Below are 20,487 nucleotides of genomic sequence, written 5' to 3'. Positions count from 1 at the left end.
ATTGTACCTGCGTACATAGGCAACTGGCCTTGCTTGTGTTTCTTGAAGATGTAACACTGGTCGTTCAAGAGGCTTCTTTAGTTCTAAAAGAGTTGTGGGAGGTTTCAGGTTTTAAATCTCTCTAGGATCTTCACCTATACTCAGAGTTGGTGTGTAAAACTTGCAGGTCGTTTAACCCCCCACCAAATGGTATTGTGTGGAGCTCCTTGAATCAAGGTGTGTATAGCATTTCGCTATAGTGCGAGTCATTAGGGTTACAAGAAATGGCAAGATATGCAATGGGCCAGAGAATTGAAATACCTGTAGCCTCCCACTACTAAGTTAAAACTTAAAGAGGATCTGGAAAGAGAAGTGACAGGTTTTCAAGAAACCAAAGCAAGCCTATGCACATAGGTTTGATACCGAAAAGTTTCATCTTGAGGTAGAAGACAATGGATGTCACTCACAAAGGGTTCAATAGTGGAGAATGTGGGCATCGATCCCACTACCTCTCACATGCAAAGCGAGCGCTCTACCATTTGAGCTAATTCCCCAGTGTAAGAATGGCTTCTGTGGCAAATCCTGGCAACCTGTTCAGCATGTATGTTGTTCTGTCCTAGACTGGATCACATTGCCTAGACAAATGAATGAAGTCTCTCATCACAGGCCCTCAGGGGACACTGGACAAGTAAGTGATTTACAGAGATATCTACAGATGGGGAATTAGCTCAAATGGTAGAGCGCTCGCTTAGCATGCGAGAAGTAGTGGGATCGATGCCCACATTCTCCAGGAAATTTGTTATATCTTGATTTTAGTCTGGTTGGGAAAGTCTTTTAATTCAGTTTGATAAAGTCCCCTTCTAAAACAAGATGGATTTCCTTGTTTTTATGCCATGGACTGATATTATACAGAAATGCTGTTCCATCCTTCCAGCATGGTTCACAGAGTTAAAGAGCCACCGCCAAGTAGGAAGGACATTTTATTTGAGAGCACATGGGGGAGTATCACCGTTCTTAGACACTAACTAAAAGCTCATATTTTCCCCAATAATATGTTTCTAATCTGTCATTTCAAGTTGGTAAGATATTCAGAGCACCTGGTTGATGGTCCTGGTCAGCGTTTTTGTCAGTACACGTGACGAGAATACAGCATTTGAGATAATGATCTGAAGCAGCAGAGTAAGCCGATTCAGTCAATTAGAGTAGAAATTTGTGTCTTGTAAACTTCACTGCGACGAGGATGGGATTCGAACCCACGCGTGCAGAGCACAATGGATTAGCAGTCCATCGCCTTGACCACTCGGCCACCTCGTCCTATTCGGAGGTGAATTTATCTCCTGAAATTCAAACTTTTCCTGTTCTTAAGAGACTTGTTACACTGGTGACAAGTGGCTGTGGACACAAGAAGAAGAAAACTATTGCTGAAAAAACAGGATTCTAACCCATGCGTGCAGACCACAGTTGGTGATCATTTCTTTACTGGAGAACAATTTAGGGGACTACAGGACTCTAACTTATGTTTTCTGGTATTGTACCTGCGTACATAGGCAACTGGCCTTGCTTGTGTTTCTTGAAGATGTAACACTGGTCGTTCAAGAGGCTTCTTTAGTTCTAAAAGAGTTGTGGGAGGTTTCAGGTTTTAAATCTCTCTAGGATCTTCACCTATACTCAGAGTTGGTGTGTAAAACTTGCAGGTCGTTTAACCCCCCACCAAATGGTATTGTGTGGAGCTCCTTGAATCAAGGTGTGTATAGCATTTCGCTATAGTGCGAGTCATTAGGGTTACAAGAAATGGCAAGATATGCAATGGGCCAGAGAGTTGAAATACCTGTAGCCTCCCACTACTAAGTTAAAACTTAAAGAGGATCTGGAAAGAGAAGTGACAGGTTTTCAAGAAACCAAAGCAAGCCTATGCACATAGGTTTGATACCGAAAAGTTTCATCTTGAGGTAGAAGACAATGGATGTCACTCACAAAGGGTTCAATAGTGGAGAATGTGGGCATCGATCCCACTACCTCTCACATGCAAAGCGAGCGCTCTACCATTTGAGCTAATTCCCCAGTGTAAGAATGGCTTCTGTGGCAAATCCTGGCAACCTGTTCAGCATGTATGTTGTTCTGTCCTAGACTGGATCACATTGCCTAGACAAATGAATGAAGTCTCTCATCACAGGCCCTCAGGGGACACTGGACAAGTAAGTGATTTACAGAGATATCTACAGATGGGGAATTAGCTCAAATGGTAGAGCGCTCGCTTAGCATGCGAGAAGTAGTGGGATCGATGCCCACATTCTCCAGGAAATTTGTTATATCTTGATTTTAGTCTGGTTGGGAAAGTCTTTTAATTCAGTTTGATAAAGTCCCCTTCTAAAACAAGATGGATTTCCTTGTTTTTATGCCATGGACTGATATTATACAGAAATGCTGTTCCATCCTTCCAGCATGGTTCACAGAGTTAAAGAGCCACCGCCAAGTAGGAAGGACATTTTATTTGAGAGCACATGGGGGAGTATCACCGTTCTTAGACACTAACTAAAAGCTCATATTTTCCCCAATAATATGTTTCTAATCTGTCATTTCAAGTTGGTAAGATATTCAGAGCACCTGGTTGATGGTCCTGGTCAGCGTTTTTGTCAGTACACGTGACGAGAATACAGCATTTGAGATAATGATCTGAAGCAGCAGAGTAAGCCGATTCAGTCAATTAGAGTAGAAATTTGTGTCTTGTAAACTTCACTGCGACGAGGATGGGATTCGAACCCACGCGTGCAGAGCACAATGGATTAGCAGTCCATCGCCTTGACCACTCGGCCACCTCGTCCTATTCGGAGGTGAATTTATCTCCTGAAATTCAAACTTTTCCTGTTCTTAAGAGACTTGTTACAATGGTGACAAGTGGCTGTGGACACAAGAAGAAGAAAACTATTGCTGAAAAAACAGGATTCTAACCCATGCGTGCAGACCACAGTTGGTGATCATTTCTTTACTGGAGAACAATTTAGGGGACTACAGGACTCTAACTTATGTTTTCTGGTATTGTACCTGCGTACATAGGCAACTGGCCTTGCTTGTGTTTCTTGAAGATGTAACACTGGTCGTTCAAGAGGCTTCTTTAGTTCTAAAAGAGTTGTGGGAGGTTTCAGGTTTTAAATCTCTCTAGGATCTTCACCTATACTCAGAGTTGGTGTGTAAAACTTGCAGGTCGTTTAACCCCCCACCAAATGGTATTGTGTGGAGCTCCTTGAATCAAGGTGTGTATAGCATTTCGCTATAGTGCGAGTCATTAGGGTTACAAGAAATGGCAAGATATGCAATGGGCCAGAGAGTTGAAATACCTGTAGCCTCCCACTACTAAGTTAAAACTTAAAGAGGATCTGGAAAGAGAAGTGACAGGTTTTCAAGAAACCAAAGCAAGCCTATGCACATAGGTTTGATACCGAAAAGTTTCATCTTGAGGTAGAAGACAATGGATGTCACTCACAAAGGGTTCAATAGTGGAGAATGTGGGCATCGATCCCACTACCTCTCACATGCAAAGCGAGCGCTCTACCATTTGAGCTAATTCCCCAGTGTAAGAATGGCTTCTGTGGCAAATCCTGGCAACCTGTTCAGCATGTATGTTGTTCTGTCCTAGACTGGATCACATTGCCTAGACAAATGAATGAAGTCTCTCATCACAGGCCCTCAGGGGACACTGGACAAGTAAGTGATTTACAGAGATATCTACAGATGGGGAATTAGCTCAAATGGTAGAGCGCTCGCTTAGCATGCGAGAAGTAGTGGGATCGATGCCCACATTCTCCAGGAAATTTGTTATATCTTGATTTTAGTCTGGTTGGGAAAGTCTTTTAATTCAGTTTGATAAAGTCCCCTTCTAAAACAAGATGGATTTCCTTGTTTTTATGCCATGGACTGATATTATACAGAAATGCTGTTCCATCCTTCCAGCATGGTTCACAGAGTTAAAGAGCCACCGCCAAGTAGGAAGGACATTTTATTTGAGAGCACATGGGGGAGTATCACCGTTCTTAGACACTAACTAAATGCTCATATTTTCCCCAATAATATGTTTCTAATCTGTCATTTCAAGTTGGTAAGATATTCAGAGCACCTGGTTGATGGTCCTGGTCAGCGTTTTTGTCAGTACACGTGACGAGAATACAGCATTTGAGATAATGATCTGAAGCAGCAGAGTAAGCTGATTCAGTCAATTAGAGTAGAAATTTGTGTCTTGTAAACTTCACTGCGACGAGGATGGGATTCGAACCCACGCGTGCAGAGCACAATGGATTAGCAGTCCATCGCCTTGACCACTCGGCCACCTCGTCCTATTCGGAGGTAAATTTATCTCCTGAAATTCAAACTTTTCCTGTTCTTAAGAGACTTGTTACAATGGTGACAAGTGGCTGTGGACACAAGAAGAAGAAAACTATTGCTGAAAAAACAGGATTCTAACCCATGCGTGCAGACCACAGTTGGTGATCATTTCTTTACTGGAGAACAATTTAGGGGACTACAGGACTCTAACTTATGTTTTCTGGTATTGTACCTGCGTACATAGGCAACTGGCCTTGCTTGTGTTTCTTGAAGATGTAACACTGGTCGTTCAAGAGGCTTCTTTAGTTCTAAAAGAGTTGTGGGAGGTTTCAGGTTTTAAATCTCTCTAGGATCTTCACCTATACTCAGAGTTGGTGTGTAAAACTTGCAGGTCGTTTAACCCCCCACCAAATGGTATTGTGTGGAGCTCCTTGAATCAAGGTGTGTATAGCATTTCGCTATAGTGTGAGTCATTAGGGTTACAAGAAATGGCAAGATATGCAAAGGGCCAGAGAGTGGAAATACCTGTAGCCTCCCACTACTAAGTTAAAACTTAAAGAGGATCTGGAAAGAGAAGTGACAGGTTTTCAAGAAACCAAAGCAAGCCTATTCACAAAGGTTTGATACCGGAAAGTTTCATCTTGAGGTAGAAGACAATGGATGTCACTCACAAAGGGTTCAATAGTGGAGAATGTGGGCATCGATCCCACTACCTCTCACATGCAAAGCGAGCGCTCTACCATTTGAGCTAATCCCCCTGTGTAAGAAAGGCTTCTGTGGCAAATCCTGGCAACCTGTTCAGCATGTATGTTGTTCTGTCCTAGACTGGATCACATTGCCTAGACAAATGAATGAAGTCTCTCATCACAGGCCCTCAGGGGACACTGGACAAGTAAGTGATTTACAGAGATATCTACAGATCGGGAATTAGCTCAAATGGTAGAGCGCTCGCTTAGCATGCGAGAAGTAGTGGGATCGATGCCCACATTCTCCAGGAAATTTGTTATATCTTGATTTTAGTCTGGTTGGGAAAGTCTTTTAATTCAGTTTGATAAAGTCCCCTTCTAAAACAAGATGGATTTCCTTGTTTTTATGCCATGGACTGATATTATACAGAAATGCTGTTCCATCCTTCCAGCATGGTTCACAGAGTTAAAGAGCCACCGCCAAGTAGGAAGGACATTTGATTTGAGAGCACATGGGGGAGTATCACCGTTCTTAGACACTAACTAAATGCTCATATTTCCCCCAATAATATGTTTCTAATCTGTCATTTCAAGTTGGTAAGATATTCAGAGCACCTGGTTGATGGTCCTGGTCAGCGTTTTTGTCAGTACACGTGACGAGAATACAGCATTTGAGATAATGACCTGAAGCAGCAGAGTAAGCTGATTCAGTCAATTAGAGTAGAAATTTGTGTCTTGTAAACTTCACTGCGACGAGGATGGGATTCGAACCCACGCGTGCAGAGCACAATGGATTAGCAGTCCATCGCCTTGACCACTCGGCCACCTCGTCCTATTCGGAGGTAAATTTATCTCCTGAAATTCAAACTTTTCCTGTTCTTAAGAGACTTGTTACAATGGTGACAAGTGGCTGTGGACACAAGAAGAAGAAAACTATTGCTGAAAAAACAGGATTCTAACCCATGCGTGCAGACCACAGTTGGTGATCATTTCTTTACTGGAGAACAATTTAGGGGACTACAGGACTCTAACTTATGTTTTCTGGTATTGTACCTGCGTACATAGGCAACTGGCCTTGCTTGTGTTTCTTGAAGATGTAACACTGGTCGTTCAAGAGGCTTCTTTAGTTCTAAAAGAGTTGTGGGAGGTTTCAGGTTTTAAATCTCTCTAGGATCTTCACCTATACTCAGAGTTGGTGTGTAAAACTTGCAGGTCGTTTAACCCCCCACCAAATGGTATTGTGTGGAGCTCCTTGAATCAAGGTGTGTATAGCATTTCGCTATAGTGCGAGTCATTAGGGTTACAAGAAATGGCAAGATATGCAATGGGCCAGAGAGTTGAAATACCTGTAGCCTCCCACTACTAAGTTAAAACTTAAAGAGGATCTGGAAAGAGAAGTGACAGGTTTTCAAGAAACCAAAGCAAGCCTATGCACATAGGTTTGATACCGAAAAGTTTCATCTTGAGGTAGAAGACAATGGATGTCACTCACAAAGGGTTCAATAGTGGAGAATGTGGGCATCGATCCCACTACCTCTCACATGCAAAGCGAGCGCTCTACCATTTGAGCTAATTCCCCAGTGTAAGAATGGCTTCTGTGGCAAATCCTGGCAACCTGTTCAGCATGTATGTTGTTCTGTCCTAGACTGGATCACATTGCCTAGACAAATGAATGAAGTCTCTCATCACAGGCCCTCAGGGGACACTGGACAAGTAAGTGATTTACAGAGATATCTACAGATGGGGAATTAGCTCAAATGGTAGAGCGCTCGCTTAGCATGCGAGAAGTAGTGGGATCGATGCCCACATTCTCCAGGAAATTTGTTATATCTTGATTTTAGTCTGGTTGGGAAAGTCTTTTAATTCAGTTTGATAAAGTCCCCTTCTAAAACAAGATGGATTTCCTTGTTTTTATGCCATGGACTGATATTATACAGAAATGCTGTTCCATCCTTCCAGCATGGTTCACAGAGTTAAAGAGCCACCGCCAAGTAGGAAGGACATTTTATTTGAGAGCACATGGGGGAGTATCACCGTTCTTAGACACTAACTAAAAGCTCATATTTTCCCCAATAATATGTTTCTAATCTGTCATTTCAAGTTGGTAAGATATTCAGAGCACCTGGTTGATGGTCCTGGTCAGCGTTTTTGTCAGTACACGTGACGAGAATACAGCATTTGAGATAATGATCTGAAGCAGCAGAGTAAGCCGATTCAGTCAATTAGAGTAGAAATTTGTGTCTTGTAAACTTCACTGCGACGAGGATGGGATTCGAACCCACGCGTGCAGAGCACAATGGATTAGCAGTCCATCGCCTTGACCACTCGGCCACCTCGTCCTATTGGGAGGTAAATTTATCTCCTGAAATTCAAACTTTTCCTGTTCTTAAGAGACTTGTTACAATGGTGACAAGTGGCTGTGGACACAAGAAGAAGAAAACTATTGCTGAAAAAACAGGATTCTAACCCATGCGTGCAGACCACAGTTGGTGATCATTTCTTTACTGGAGAACAATTTAGGGGACTACAGGACTCTAACTTATGTTTTCTGGTATTGTACCTGCGTACATAGGCAACTGGCCTTGCTTGTGTTTCTTGAAGATGTAACACTGGTCGTTCAAGAGGCTTCTTTAGTTCTAAAAGAGTTGTGGGAGGTTTCAGGTTTTAAATCTCTCTAGGATCTTCACCTATACTCAGAGTTGGTGTGTAAAACTTGCAGGTCGTTTAACCCCCCACCAAATGGTATTGTGTGGAGCTCCTTGAATCAAGGTGTATATAGCATTTCGCTATAGTGTGAGTCATTAGGGTTACAAGAAATGGCAAGATATGCAAAGGGCCAGAGAGTGGAAATACCTGTAGCCTCCCACTACTAAGTTAAAACTTAAAGAGGATCTGGAAAGAGAAGTGACAGGTTTTCAAGAAACCAAAGCAAGCCTATTCACAAAGGTTTGATACCGGAAAGTTTCATCTTGAGGTAGAAGACAATGGATGTCACTCACAAAGGGTTCAATAGTGGAGAATGTGGGCATCGATCCCACTACCTCTCACATGCAAAGCGAGCGCTCTACCATTTGAGCTAATCCCACTGTGTAAGAAAGGCTTCTGTGGCAAATCCTGGCAACCTGTTCAGCATGTATGTTGTTCTGTCCTAGACTGGATCACATTGCCTAGACAAATGAATGAAGTCTCTCATCACAGGCCCTCAGGGGACACTGGACAAGTAAGTGATTTACAGCTGGGGAATTAGCTCAAATGGTAGAGCGCTCGCTTAGCATGCGAGAAGTAGTGGGATCGATGCCCACATTCTCCAGGAAATTTGTTATATCTTGATTTTAGTCTGGTTGGGAAAGTCTTTTAATTCAGTTTGATAAAGTCCCCTTCTAAAACAAGATGGATTTCCTTGTTTTTATGCCATGGACTGATATTATACAGAAATGCTGTTCCATCCTTCCAGCATGGTTCACAGAGTTAAAGAGCCACCGCCAAGTAGGAAGGACATTTTTCTTGAGAGCACATGGGGGAGTATCACCGTTCTTAGACACTAACTAAATGCTCATATTTTCCCCAATAATATGTTTCTAATCTGTCATTTCAAGTTGGTAAGATATTCAGAGCACCTGGTTGATGGTCCTGGTCAGCGTTTTTGTCAGTACACGTGACGAGAATACAGCATTTGAGATAATGATCTGAAGCAGCAGAGTAAGCTGATTCAGTCAATTAGAGTAGAAATTTGTGTCTTGTAAACTTCACTGCGACGAGGATGGGATTCGAACCCACGCGTGCAGAGCACAATGGATTAGCAGTCCATCGCCTTGACCACTCGGCCACCTCGTCCTATTGGGAGGTAAATTTATCTCCTGAAATTCAAACTTTTCCTGTTCTTAAGAGACTTGTTACAATGGTGACAAGTGGCTGTGGACACAAGAAGAAGAAAACTATTGCTGAAAAAACAGGATTCTAACCCATGCGTGCAGACCACAGTTGGTGATCATTTCTTTACTGGAGAACAATTTAGGGGACTACAGGACTCTAACTTATGTTTTCTGGTATTGTACCTGCGTACATAGGCAACTGGCCTTGCTTGTGTTTCTTGAAGATGTAACACTGGTCGTTCAAGAGGCTTCTTTAGTTCTAAAAGAGTTGTGGGAGGTTTCAGGTTTTAAATCTCTCTAGGATCTTCACCTATACTCAGAGTTGGTGTGTAAAACTTGCAGGTCGTTTAACCCCCCACCAAATGGTATTGTGTGGAGCTCCTTGAATCAAGGTGTGTATAGCATTTCGCTATGGTGTGAGTCATTAGGGTTACAAGAAATGGCAAGATATGCAAAGGGCCAGAGAGTGGAAATACCTGTAGCCTCCCACTACTAAGTTAAAACTTAAAGAGGATCTGGAAAGAGAAGTGACAGGTTTTCAAGAAACCAAAGCAAGCCTATGCACAAAGGTTTGATACCGAAAAGTTTCATCTTGAGGTAGAAGACAATGGATGTCACTCACAAAGGGTTCAATAGTGGAGAATGTGGGCATCGATCCCACTACCTCTCACATGCAAAGCGAGCGCTCTACCATTTGAGCTAATCCCCCTGTGTAAGAATGGCTTCTGTGGCAAATCCTGGCAACCTGTTCAGCATGTATGTTGTTCTGTCCTAGACTGGATCACATTGCCTAGACAAATGAATGAAGTCTCTCATCACAGGCCCTCAGGGGACACTGGACAAGTAAGTGATTTACAGCTGGGGAATTAGCTCAAATGGTAGAGCGCTCGCTTAGCATGCGAGAAGTAGTGGGATCGATGCCCACATTCTCCAGGAAATTCGTTATATCTTGATTTTAGTCTGGTTGGGAAAGTCTTTTAATTCAGTTTGATAAAGTCCCCTTCTAAAACAAGATGGATTTCCTTGTTTTTATGCCATGGACTGATATTATACAGAAATGCTGTTCCATCCTTCCAGCATGGTTCACAGAGTTAAAGAGCCACCGCCAAGTAGGAAGGACATTTTTCTTGAGAGCACATGGGGGAGTATCACCGTTCTTAGACACTAACTAAATGCTCATATTTTCCCCAATAATATGTTTCTAATCTGTCATTTCAAGTTGGTAAGATATTCAGAGCACCTGGTTGATGGTCCTGGTCAGCGTTTTTGTCAGTACACGTGACGAGAATACAGCATTTGAGATAATGATCTGAAGCAGCAGAGTAAGCTGATTCAGTCAATTAGAGTAGAAATTTGTGTCTTGTAAACTTCACTGCGACGAGGATGGGATTCGAACCCACGCGTGCAGAGCACAATGGATTAGCAGTCCATCGCCTTGACCACTCGGCCACCTCGTCCTATTGGGAGGTAAATTTATCTCCTGAAATTCAAACTTTTCCTGTTCTTAAGAGACTTGTTACAATGGTGACAAGTGGCTGTGGACACAAGAAGAAGAAAACTATTGCTGAAAAAACAGGATTCTAACCCATGCGTGCAGACCACAGTTGGTGATCATTTCTTTACTGGAGAACAATTTAGGGGACTACAGGACTCTAACTTATGTTTTCTGGTATTGTACCTGCGTACATAGGCAACTGGCCTTGCTTGTGTTTCTTGAAGATGTAACACTGGTCGTTCAAGAGGCTTCTTTAGTTCTAAAAGAGTTGTGGGAGGTTTCAGGTTTTAAATCTCTCTAGGATCTTCACCTATACTCAGAGTTGGTGTGTAAAACTTGCAGGTCGTTTAACCCCCCACCAAATGGTATTGTGTGGAGCTCCTTGAATCAAGGTGTGTATAGCATTTCGCTATGGTGTGAGTCATTAGGGTTACAAGAAATGGCAAGATATGCAAAGGGCCAGAGAGTGGAAATACCTGTAGCCTCCCACTACTAAGTTAAAACTTAAAGAGGATCTGGAAAGAGAAGTGACAGGTTTTCAAGAAACCAAAGCAAGCCTATGCACAAAGGTTTGATACCGAAAAGTTTCATCTTGAGGTAGAAGACAATGGATGTCACTCACAAAGGGTTCAATAGTGGAGAATGTGGGCATCGATCCCACTACCTCTCACATGCAAAGCGAGCGCTCTACCATTTGAGCTAATCCCCCTGTGTAAGAATGGCTTCTGTGGCAAATCCTGGCAACCTGTTCAGCATGTATGTTGTTCTGTCCTAGACTGGATCACATTGCCTAGACAAATGAATGAAGTCTCTCATCACAGGCCCTCAGGGGACACTGGACAAGTAAGTGATTTACAGCTGGGGAATTAGCTCAAATGGTAGAGCGCTCGCTTAGCATGCGAGAAGTAGTGGGATCGATGCCCACATTCTCCAGGAAATTTGTTATATCTTGATTTTAGTCTGGTTGGGAAAGTCTTTTAATTCAGTTTGATAAAGTCCCCTTCTAAAACAAGATGGATTTCCTTGTTTTTATGCCATGGACTGATATTATACAGAAATGCTGTTCCATCCTTCCAGCATGGTTCACAGAGTTAAAGAGCCACCGCCAAGTAGGAAGGACATTTTATTTGAGAGCACATGGGGGAGTATCACCGTTCTTAGACACTAACTAAAAGCTCATATTTTCCCCAATAATATGTTTCTAATCTGTCATTTCAAGTTGGTAAGATATTCAGAGCACCTGGTTGATGGTCCTGGTCAGCGTTTTTGTCAGTACACGTGACGAGAATACAGCATTTGAGATAATGATCTGAAGCAGCAGAGTAAGCCGATTCAGTCAATTAGAGTAGAAATTTGTGTCTTGTAAACTTCACTGCGACGAGGATGGGATTCGAACCCACGCGTGCAGAGCACAATGGATTAGCAGTCCATCGCCTTGACCACTCGGCCACCTCGTCCTATTGGGAGGTAAATTTATCTCCTGAAATTCAAACTTTTCCTGTTCTTAAGAGACTTGTTACAATGGTGACAAGTGGCTGTGGACACAAGAAGAAGAAAACTATTGCTGAAAAAACAGGATTCTAACCCATGCGTGCAGACCACAGTTGGTGATCATTTCTTTACTGGAGAACAATTTAGGGGACTACAGGACTCTAACTTATGTTTTCTGGTATTGTACCTGCGTACATAGGCAACTGGCCTTGCTTGTGTTTCTTGAAGATGTAACACTGGTCGTTCAAGAGGCTTCTTTAGTTCTAAAAGAGTTGTGGGAGGTTTCAGGTTTTAAATCTCTCTAGGATCTTCACCTATACTCAGAGTTGGTGTGTAAAACTTGCAGGTCGTTTAACCCCCCACCAAATGGTATTGTGTGGAGCTCCTTGAATCAAGGTGTGTATAGCATTTCGCTATAGTGTGAGTCATTAGGGTTACAAGAAATGGCAAGATATGCAAAGGGCCAGAGAGTGGAAATACCTGTAGCCTCCCACTACTAAGTTAAAACTTAAAGAGGATCTGGAAAGAGAAGTGACAGGTTTTCAAGAAACCAAAGCAAGCCTATTCACAAAGGTTTGATACCGGAAAGTTTCATCTTGAGGTAGAAGACAATGGATGTCACTCACAAAGGGTTCAATAGTGGAGAATGTGGGCATCGATCCCACTACCTCTCACATGCAAAGCGAGCGCTCTACCATTTGAGCTAATCCCACTGTGTAAGAAAGGCTTCTGTGGCAAATCCTGGCAACCTGTTCAGCATGTATGTTGTTCTGTCCTAGACTGGATCACATTGCCTAGACAAATGAATGAAGTCTCTCATCACAGGCCCTCAGGGGACACTGGACAAGTAAGTGATTTACAGCTGGGGAATTAGCTCAAATGGTAGAGCGCTCGCTTAGCATGCGAGAAGTAGTGGGATCGATGCCCACATTCTCCAGGAAATTTGTTATATCTTGATTTTAGTCTGGTTGGGAAAGTCTTTTAATTCAGTTTGATAAAGTCCCCTTCTAAAACAAGATGGATTTCCTTGTTTTTATGCCATGGACTGATATTATACAGAAATGCTGTTCCATCCTTCCAGCATGGTTCACAGAGTTAAAGAGCCACCGCCAAGTAGGAAGGACATTTTTCTTGAGAGCACATGGGGGAGTATCACCGTTCTTAGACACTAACTAAATGCTCATATTTTCCCCAATAATATGTTTCTAATCTGTCATTTCAAGTTGGTAAGATATTCAGAGCACCTGGTTGATGGTCCTGGTCAGCGTTTTTGTCAGTACACGTGACGAGAATACAGCATTTGAGATAATGATCTGAAGCAGCAGAGTAAGCTGATTCAGTCAATTAGAGTAGAAATTTGTGTCTTGTAAACTTCACTGCGACGAGGATGGGATTCGAACCCACGCGTGCAGAGCACAATGGATTAGCAGTCCATCGCCTTGACCACTCGGCCACCTCGTCCTATTGGGAGGTAAATTTATCTCCTGAAATTCAAACTTTTCCTGTTCTTAAGAGACTTGTTACAATGGTGACAAGTGGCTGTGGACACAAGAAGAAGAAAACTATTGCTGAAAAAACAGGATTCTAACCCATGCGTGCAGACCACAGTTGGTGATCATTTCTTTACTGGAGAACAATTTAGGGGACTACAGGACTCTAACTTATGTTTTCTGGTATTGTACCTGCGTACATAGGCAACTGGCCTTGCTTGTGTTTCTTGAAGATGTAACACTGGTCGTTCAAGAGGCTTCTTTAGTTCTAAAAGAGTTGTGGGAGGTTTCAGGTTTTAAATCTCTCTAGGATCTTCACCTATACTCAGAGTTGGTGTGTAAAACTTGCAGGTCGTTTAACCCCCCACCAAATGGTATTGTGTGGAGCTCCTTGAATCAAGGTGTGTATAGCATTTCGCTATGGTGTGAGTCATTAGGGTTACAAGAAATGGCAAGATATGCAAAGGGCCAGAGAGTGGAAATACCTGTAGCCTCCCACTACTAAGTTAAAACTTAAAGAGGATCTGGAAAGAGAAGTGACAGGTTTTCAAGAAACCAAAGCAAGCCTATGCACAAAGGTTTGATACCGAAAAGTTTCATCTTGAGGTAGAAGACAATGGATGTCACTCACAAAGGGTTCAATAGTGGAGAATGTGGGCATCGATCCCACTACCTCTCACATGCAAAGCGAGCGCTCTACCATTTGAGCTAATCCCCCTGTGTAAGAATGGCTTCTGTGGCAAATCCTGGCAACCTGTTCAGCATGTATGTTGTTCTGTCCTAGACTGGATCACATTGCCTAGACAAATGAATGAAGTCTCTCATCACAGGCCCTCAGGGGACACTGGACAAGTAAGTGATTTACAGCTGGGGAATTAGCTCAAATGGTAGAGCGCTCGCTTAGCATGCGAGAAGTAGTGGGATCGATGCCCACATTCTCCAGGAAATTCGTTATATCTTGATTTTAGTCTGGTTGGGAAAGTCTTTTAATTCAGTTTGATAAAGTCCCCTTCTAAAACAAGATGGATTTCCTTGTTTTTATGCCATGGACTGATATTATACAGAAATGCTGTTCCATCCTTCCAGCATGGTTCACAGAGTTAAAGAGCCACCGCCAAGTAGGAAGGACATTTTTCTTGAGAGCACATGGGGGAGTATCACCGTTCTTAGACACTAACTAAATGCTCATATTTTCCCCAATAATATGTTTCTAATCTGTCATTTCAAGTTGGTAAGATATTCAGAGCACCTGGTTGATGGTCCTGGTCAGCGTTTTTGTCAGTACACGTGACGAGAATACAGCATTTGAGATAATGATCTGAAGCAGCAGAGTAAGCTGATTCAGTCAATTAGAGTAGAAATTTGTGTCTTGTAAACTTCACTGCGACGAGGATGGGATTCGAACCCACGCGTGCAGAGCACAATGGATTAGCAGTCCATCGCCTTGACCACTCGGCCACCTCGTCCTATTGGGAGGTAAATTTATCTCCTGAAATTCAAACTTTTCCTGTTCTTAAGAGACTTGTTACAATGGTGACAAGTGGCTGTGGACACAAGAAGAAGAAAACTATTGCTGAAAAAACAGGATTCTAACCCATGCGTGCAGACCACAGTTGGTGATCATTTCTTTACTGGAGAACAATTTAGGGGACTACAGGACTCTAACTTATGTTTTCTGGTATTGTACCTGCGTACATAGGCAACTGGCCTTGCTTGTGTTTCTTGAAGATGTAACACTGGTCGTTCAAGAGGCTTCTTTAGTTCTAAAAGAGTTGTGGGAGGTTTCAGGTTTTAAATCTCTCTAGGATCTTCACCTATACTCAGAGTTGGTGTGTAAAACTTGCAGGTCGTTTAACCCCCCACCAAATGGTATTGTGTGGAGCTCCTTGAATCAAGGTGTGTATAGCATTTCGCTATGGTGTGAGTCATTAGGGTTACAAGAAATGGCAAGATATGCAAAGGGCCAGAGAGTGGAAATACCTGTAGCCTCCCACTACTAAGTTAAAACTTAAAGAGGATCTGGAAAGAGAAGTGACAGGTTTTCAAGAAACCAAAGCAAGCCTATGCACAAAGGTTTGATACCGAAAAGTTTCATCTTGAGGTAGAAGACAATGGATGTCACTCACAAAGGGTTCAATAGTGGAGAATGTGGGCATCGATCCCACTACCTCTCACATGCAAAGCGAGCGCTCTACCATTTGAGCTAATCCCCCTGTGTAAGAATGGCTTCTGTGGCAAATCCTGGCAACCTGTTCAGCATGTATGTTGTTCTGTCCTAGACTGGATCACATTGCCTAGACAAATGAATGAAGTCTCTCATCACAGGCCCTCAGGGGACACTGGACAAGTAAGTGATTTACAGCTGGGGAATTAGCTCAAATGGTAGAGCGCTCGCTTAGCATGCGAGAAGTAGTGGGATCGATGCCCACATTCTCCAGGAAATTTGTTATATCTTGATTTTAGTCTGGTTGGGAAAGTCTTTTAATTCAGTTTGATAAAGTCCCCTTCTAAAACAAGATGGATTTCCTTGTTTTTATGCCATGGACTGATATTATACAGAAATGCTGTTCCATCCTTCCAGCATGGTTCACAGAGTTAAAGAGCCACCGCCAAGTAGGAAGGACATTTTTCTTGAGAGCACATGGGGGAGTATCACCGTTCTTAGACACTAACTAAATGCTCATATTTTCCCCAATAATATGTTTCTAATCTGTCATTTCAAGTTGGTAAGATATTCAGAGCACCTGGTTGATGGTCCTGGTCAGCGTTTTTGTCAGTACACGTGACGAGAATACAGCATTTGAGATAATGATCTGAAGCAGCAGAGTAAGCTGATTCAGTCAATTAGAGTAGAAATTTGTGTCTTGTAAACTTCACTGCGACGAGGATGGGATTCGAACCCACGCGTGCAGAGCACAATGGATTAGCAGTCCATCGCCTTGACCACTCGGCCACCTCGTCCTATTGGGAGGTAAATTTATCTCCTGAAATTCAAACTTTTCCTGTTCTTAAGAGACTTGTTACAATGGTGACAAGTGGCTGTGGACACAAGAAGAAGAAAACTATTGCTGAAAAAACAGGATTCTAACCCATGCGTGCAGACCACAGTTGGTGATCATTTCTTTACTGGAGAACAATTTAGGGGACTACAGGACTCTAACTTATGTTTTCTGGTATTGTACCTGCGTACATAGGCAACTGGCCTTGCTTGTGTTTCTTGAAGATGTAACACTGGTCGTTCAAGAGGCTTCTTTAGTTCTAAAAGAGTTGTGGGAGGTTTCAGGTTTTAAATCTCTCTAGGATCTTCACCTATACTCAGAGTTGGTGTGTAAAACTTGCAGGTCGTTTAACCCCCCACCAAATGGTATTGTGTGGAGCTCCTTGAATCAAGGTGTGTATAGCATTTCGCTATGGTGTGAGTCATTAGGGTTACAAGAAATGGCAAGATATGCAAAGGGCCAGAGAGTGGAAATACCTGTAGCCTCCCACTACTAAGTTAAAACTTAAAGAGGATCTGGAAAGAGAAGTGACAGGTTTTCAAGAAACCAAAGCAAGCCTATGCACAAAGGTTTGATACCGAAAAGTTTCATCTTGAGGTAGAAGACAATGGATGTCACTCACAAAGGGTTCAATAGTGGAGAATGTGGGCATCGATCCCACTACCTCTCACATGCAAAGCGAGCGCTCTACCATTTGAGCTAATCCCCCTGTGTAAGAATGGCTTCTGTGGCAAATCCTGGCAACCTGTTCAGCATGTATGTTGTTCTGTCCTAGACTGGATCACATTGCCTAGACAAATGAATGAAGTCTCTCATCACAGGCCCTCAGGGGACACTGGACAAGTAAGTGATTTACAGCTGGGGAATTAGCTCAAATGGTAGAGCGCTCGCTTAGCATGCGAGAAGTAGTGGGATCGATGCCCACATTCTCCAGGAAATTTGTTATATCTTGATTTTAGTCTGGTTGGGAAAGTCTTTTAATTCAGTTTGATAAAGTCCCCTTCTAAAACAAGATGGATTTCCTTGTTTTTATGCCATGGACTGATATTATACAGAAATGCTGTTCCATCCTTCCAGCATGGTTCACAGAGTTAAAGAGCCACCGCCAAGTAGGAAGGACATTTTTCTTGAGAGCACATGGGGGAGTATCACCGTTCTTAGACACTAACTAAATGCTCATATTTTCCCCAATAATATGTTTCTAATCTGTCATTTCAAGTTGGTAAGATATTCAGAGCACCTGGTTGATGGTCCTGGTCAGCGTTTTTGTCAGTACACGTGACGAGAATACAGCATTTGAGATAATGATCTGAAGCAGCAGAGTAAGCTGATTCAGTCAATTAGAGTAGAAATTTGTGTCTTGTAAACTTCACTGCGACGAGGATGGGATTCGAACCCACGCGTGCAGAGCACAATGGATTAGCAGTCCATCGCCTTGACCACTCGGCCACCTCGTCCTATTGGGAGGTAAATTTATCTCCTGAAATTCAAACTTTTCCTGTTCTTAAGAGACTTGTTACAATGGTGACAAGTGGCTGTGGACACAAGAAGAAGAAAACTATTGCTGAAAAAACAGGATTCTAACCCATGCGTGCAGACCACAGTTGGTGATCATTTCTTTACTGGAGAACAATTTAGGGGACTACAGGACTCTAACTTATGTTTTCTGGTATTGTACCTGCGTACATAGGCAACTGGCCTTGCTTGTGTTTCTTGAAGATGTAACACTGGTCGTTCAAGAGGCTTCTTTAGTTCTAAAAGAGTTGTGGGAGGTTTCAGGTTTTAAATCTCTCTAGGATCTTCACCTATACTCAGAGTTGGTGTGTAAAACTTGCAGGTCGTTTAACCCCCCACCAAATGGTATTGTGTGGAGCTCCTTGAATCAAGGTGTGTATAGCATTTCGCTATGGTGTGAGTCATTAGGGTTACAAGAAATGGCAAGATATGCAAAGGGCCAGAGAGTGGAAATACCTGTAGCCTCCCACTACTAAGTTAAAACTTAAAGAGGATCTGGAAAGAGAAGTGACAGGTTTTCAAGAAACCAAAGCAAGCCTATGCACAAAGGTTTGATACCGAAAAGTTTCATCTTGAGGTAGAAGACAATGGATGTCACTCACAAAGGGTTCAATAGTGGAGAATGTGGGCATCGATCCCACTACCTCTCACATGCAAAGCGAGCGCTCTACCATTTGAGCTAATCCCCCTGTGTAAGAATGGCTTCTGTGGCAAATCCTGGCAACCTGTTCAGCATGTATGTTGTTCTGTCCTAGACTGGATCACATTGCCTAGACAAATGAATGAAGTCTCTCATCACAGGCCCTCAGGGGACACTGGACAAGTAAGTGATTTACAGCTGGGGAATTAGCTCAAATGGTAGAGCGCTCGCTTAGCATGCGAGAAGTAGTGGGATCGATGCCCACATTCTCCAGGAAATTTGTTATATCTTGATTTTAGTCTGGTTGGGAAAGTCTTTTAATTCAGTTTGATAAAGTCCCCTTCTAAAACAAGATGGATTTCCTTGTTTTTATGCCATGGACTGATATTATACAGAAATGCTGTTCCATCCTTCCAGCATGGTTCACAGAGTTAAAGAGCCACCGCCAAGTAGGAAGGACATTTTATTTGAGAGCACATGGGGGAGTATCACCGTTCTTAGACACTAACTAAAAGCTCATATTTTCCCCAATAATATGTTTCTAATCTGTCATTTCAAGTTGGTAAGATATTCAGAGCACCTGGTTGATGGTCCTGGTCAGCGTTTTTGTCAGTACACGTGACGAGAATACAGCATTTGAGATAATGATCTGAAGCAGCAGAGTAAGCCGATTCAGTCAATTAGAGTAGAAATTTGTGTCTTGTAAACTTCACTGCGACGAGGATGGGATTCGAACCCACGTGTGCAGAGCACAATGGATTAGCAGTCCATCGCCTTGACCACTCGGCCACCTCGTCCTATTGGGAGGTAAATTTATCTCCTGAAATTCAAACTTTTCCTGTTCTTAAGAGACTTGTTACAATGGTGACAAGTGGCTGTGGACACAAGAAGAAGAAAACTATTGCTGAAAAAACAGGATTCTAACCCATGCGTGCAGACCACAGTTGGTGATCATTTCTTTACTGGAGAACAATTTAGGGGACTACAGGACTCTAACTTATGTTTTCTGGTATTGTACCTGCGTACATAGGCAACTGGCCTTGCTTGTGTTTCTTGAAGATGTAACACTGGTCGTTCAAGAGGCTTCTTTAGTTCTAAAAGAGTTGTGGGAGGTTTCAGGTTTTAAATCTCTCTAGGATCTTCACCTATACTCAGAGTTGGTGTGTAAAACTTGCAGGTCGTTTAACCCCCCACCAAATGGTATTGTGTGGAGCTCCTTGAATCAAGGTGTGTATAGCATTTCGCTATAGTGTGAGTCATTAGGGTTACAAGAAATGGCAAGATATGCAAAGGGCCAGAGAGTGGAAATACCTGTAGCCTCCCACTACTAAGTTAAAACTTAAAGAGGATCTGGAAAGAGAAGTGACAGGTTTTCAAGAAACCAAAGCAAGCCTATTCACAAAGGTTTGATACCGGAAAGTTTCATCTTGAGGTAGAAGACAATGGATGTCACTCACAAAGGGTTCAATAGTGGAGAATGTGGGCATCGATCCCACTACCTCTCACATGCAAAGCGAGCGCTCTACCATTTGAGCTAATCCCCCTGTGTAAGAAAGGCTTCTGTGGCAAATCCTGGCAACCTGTTCAGCATGTATGTTGTTCTGTCCTAGACTGGATCACATTGCCTAGACAAATGAATGAAGTCTCTCATCACAGGCCCTCAGGGGACACTGGACAAGTAAGTGATTTACAGCTGGGGAATTAGCTCAAATGGTAGAGCGCTCGCTTAGCATGCGAGAAGTAGTGGGATCGATGCCCACATTCTCCAGGAAATTTGTTATATCTTGATTTTAGTCTGGTTGGGAAAGTCTTTTAATTCAGTTTGATAAAGTCCCCTTCTAAAACAAGATGGATTTCCTTGTTTTTATGCCATGGACTGATATTATACAGAAATGCTGTTCCATCCTTCCAGCATGGTTCACAGAGTTAAAGAGCCACCGCCAAGTAGGAAGGACATTTTTCTTGAGAGCACATGGGGGAGTATCACCGTTCTTAGACACTAA

The 20,487-nt window shown here is 42.7% G+C and overlaps 13 non-coding genes across 13 annotated transcripts; all 13 read right to left on the bottom strand.

The window, feature by feature from the left end:
* Positions 1 to 1,211: 1,211 nt before the first annotated feature.
* Positions 1,212 to 1,293, bottom strand: trnas-gcu (transfer RNA serine (anticodon GCU)). Its single transcript has one exon. It is a non-coding gene; the product is annotated as a tRNA-Ser (tRNA).
* Positions 1,294 to 2,718: 1,425 nt separating this feature from the next.
* On the bottom strand, positions 2,719 to 2,800 carry trnas-gcu (transfer RNA serine (anticodon GCU)). Its single transcript has one exon. It is a non-coding gene; the product is annotated as a tRNA-Ser (tRNA).
* A 1,425-nt stretch (positions 2,801 to 4,225) lies between these two features.
* Positions 4,226 to 4,307, bottom strand: trnas-gcu (transfer RNA serine (anticodon GCU)). Its single transcript has one exon. It is a non-coding gene; the product is annotated as a tRNA-Ser (tRNA).
* Positions 4,308 to 5,732: 1,425 nt separating this feature from the next.
* On the bottom strand, positions 5,733 to 5,814 carry trnas-gcu (transfer RNA serine (anticodon GCU)). The gene has a single exon. It is a non-coding gene; the product is annotated as a tRNA-Ser (tRNA).
* A 1,425-nt stretch (positions 5,815 to 7,239) lies between these two features.
* On the bottom strand, positions 7,240 to 7,321 carry trnas-gcu (transfer RNA serine (anticodon GCU)). Its single transcript has one exon. It is a non-coding gene; the product is annotated as a tRNA-Ser (tRNA).
* A 1,413-nt stretch (positions 7,322 to 8,734) lies between these two features.
* trnas-gcu (transfer RNA serine (anticodon GCU)) lies at positions 8,735 to 8,816 on the bottom strand. The gene has a single exon. It is a non-coding gene; the product is annotated as a tRNA-Ser (tRNA).
* A 1,413-nt stretch (positions 8,817 to 10,229) lies between these two features.
* Positions 10,230 to 10,311, bottom strand: trnas-gcu (transfer RNA serine (anticodon GCU)). Its single transcript has one exon. It is a non-coding gene; the product is annotated as a tRNA-Ser (tRNA).
* Positions 10,312 to 11,724: 1,413 nt separating this feature from the next.
* On the bottom strand, positions 11,725 to 11,806 carry trnas-gcu (transfer RNA serine (anticodon GCU)). Its single transcript has one exon. It is a non-coding gene; the product is annotated as a tRNA-Ser (tRNA).
* A 1,413-nt stretch (positions 11,807 to 13,219) lies between these two features.
* trnas-gcu (transfer RNA serine (anticodon GCU)) lies at positions 13,220 to 13,301 on the bottom strand. The gene has a single exon. It is a non-coding gene; the product is annotated as a tRNA-Ser (tRNA).
* A 1,413-nt stretch (positions 13,302 to 14,714) lies between these two features.
* trnas-gcu (transfer RNA serine (anticodon GCU)) lies at positions 14,715 to 14,796 on the bottom strand. The gene has a single exon. It is a non-coding gene; the product is annotated as a tRNA-Ser (tRNA).
* A 1,413-nt stretch (positions 14,797 to 16,209) lies between these two features.
* Positions 16,210 to 16,291, bottom strand: trnas-gcu (transfer RNA serine (anticodon GCU)). Its single transcript has one exon. It is a non-coding gene; the product is annotated as a tRNA-Ser (tRNA).
* A 1,413-nt stretch (positions 16,292 to 17,704) lies between these two features.
* Positions 17,705 to 17,786, bottom strand: trnas-gcu (transfer RNA serine (anticodon GCU)). The gene has a single exon. It is a non-coding gene; the product is annotated as a tRNA-Ser (tRNA).
* A 1,413-nt stretch (positions 17,787 to 19,199) lies between these two features.
* trnas-gcu (transfer RNA serine (anticodon GCU)) lies at positions 19,200 to 19,281 on the bottom strand. Its single transcript has one exon. It is a non-coding gene; the product is annotated as a tRNA-Ser (tRNA).
* Positions 19,282 to 20,487: the final 1,206 nt, after the last annotated feature.

Source organism: Pleuronectes platessa, chromosome 16 (genome assembly GCF_947347685.1).
Source record: "Pleuronectes platessa chromosome 16, fPlePla1.1, whole genome shotgun sequence".
Classification (NCBI taxonomy): domain Eukaryota; kingdom Metazoa; phylum Chordata; class Actinopteri; order Pleuronectiformes; family Pleuronectidae; genus Pleuronectes; species Pleuronectes platessa.
This window is presented reverse-complemented; position numbering and strand designations above follow the sequence as displayed.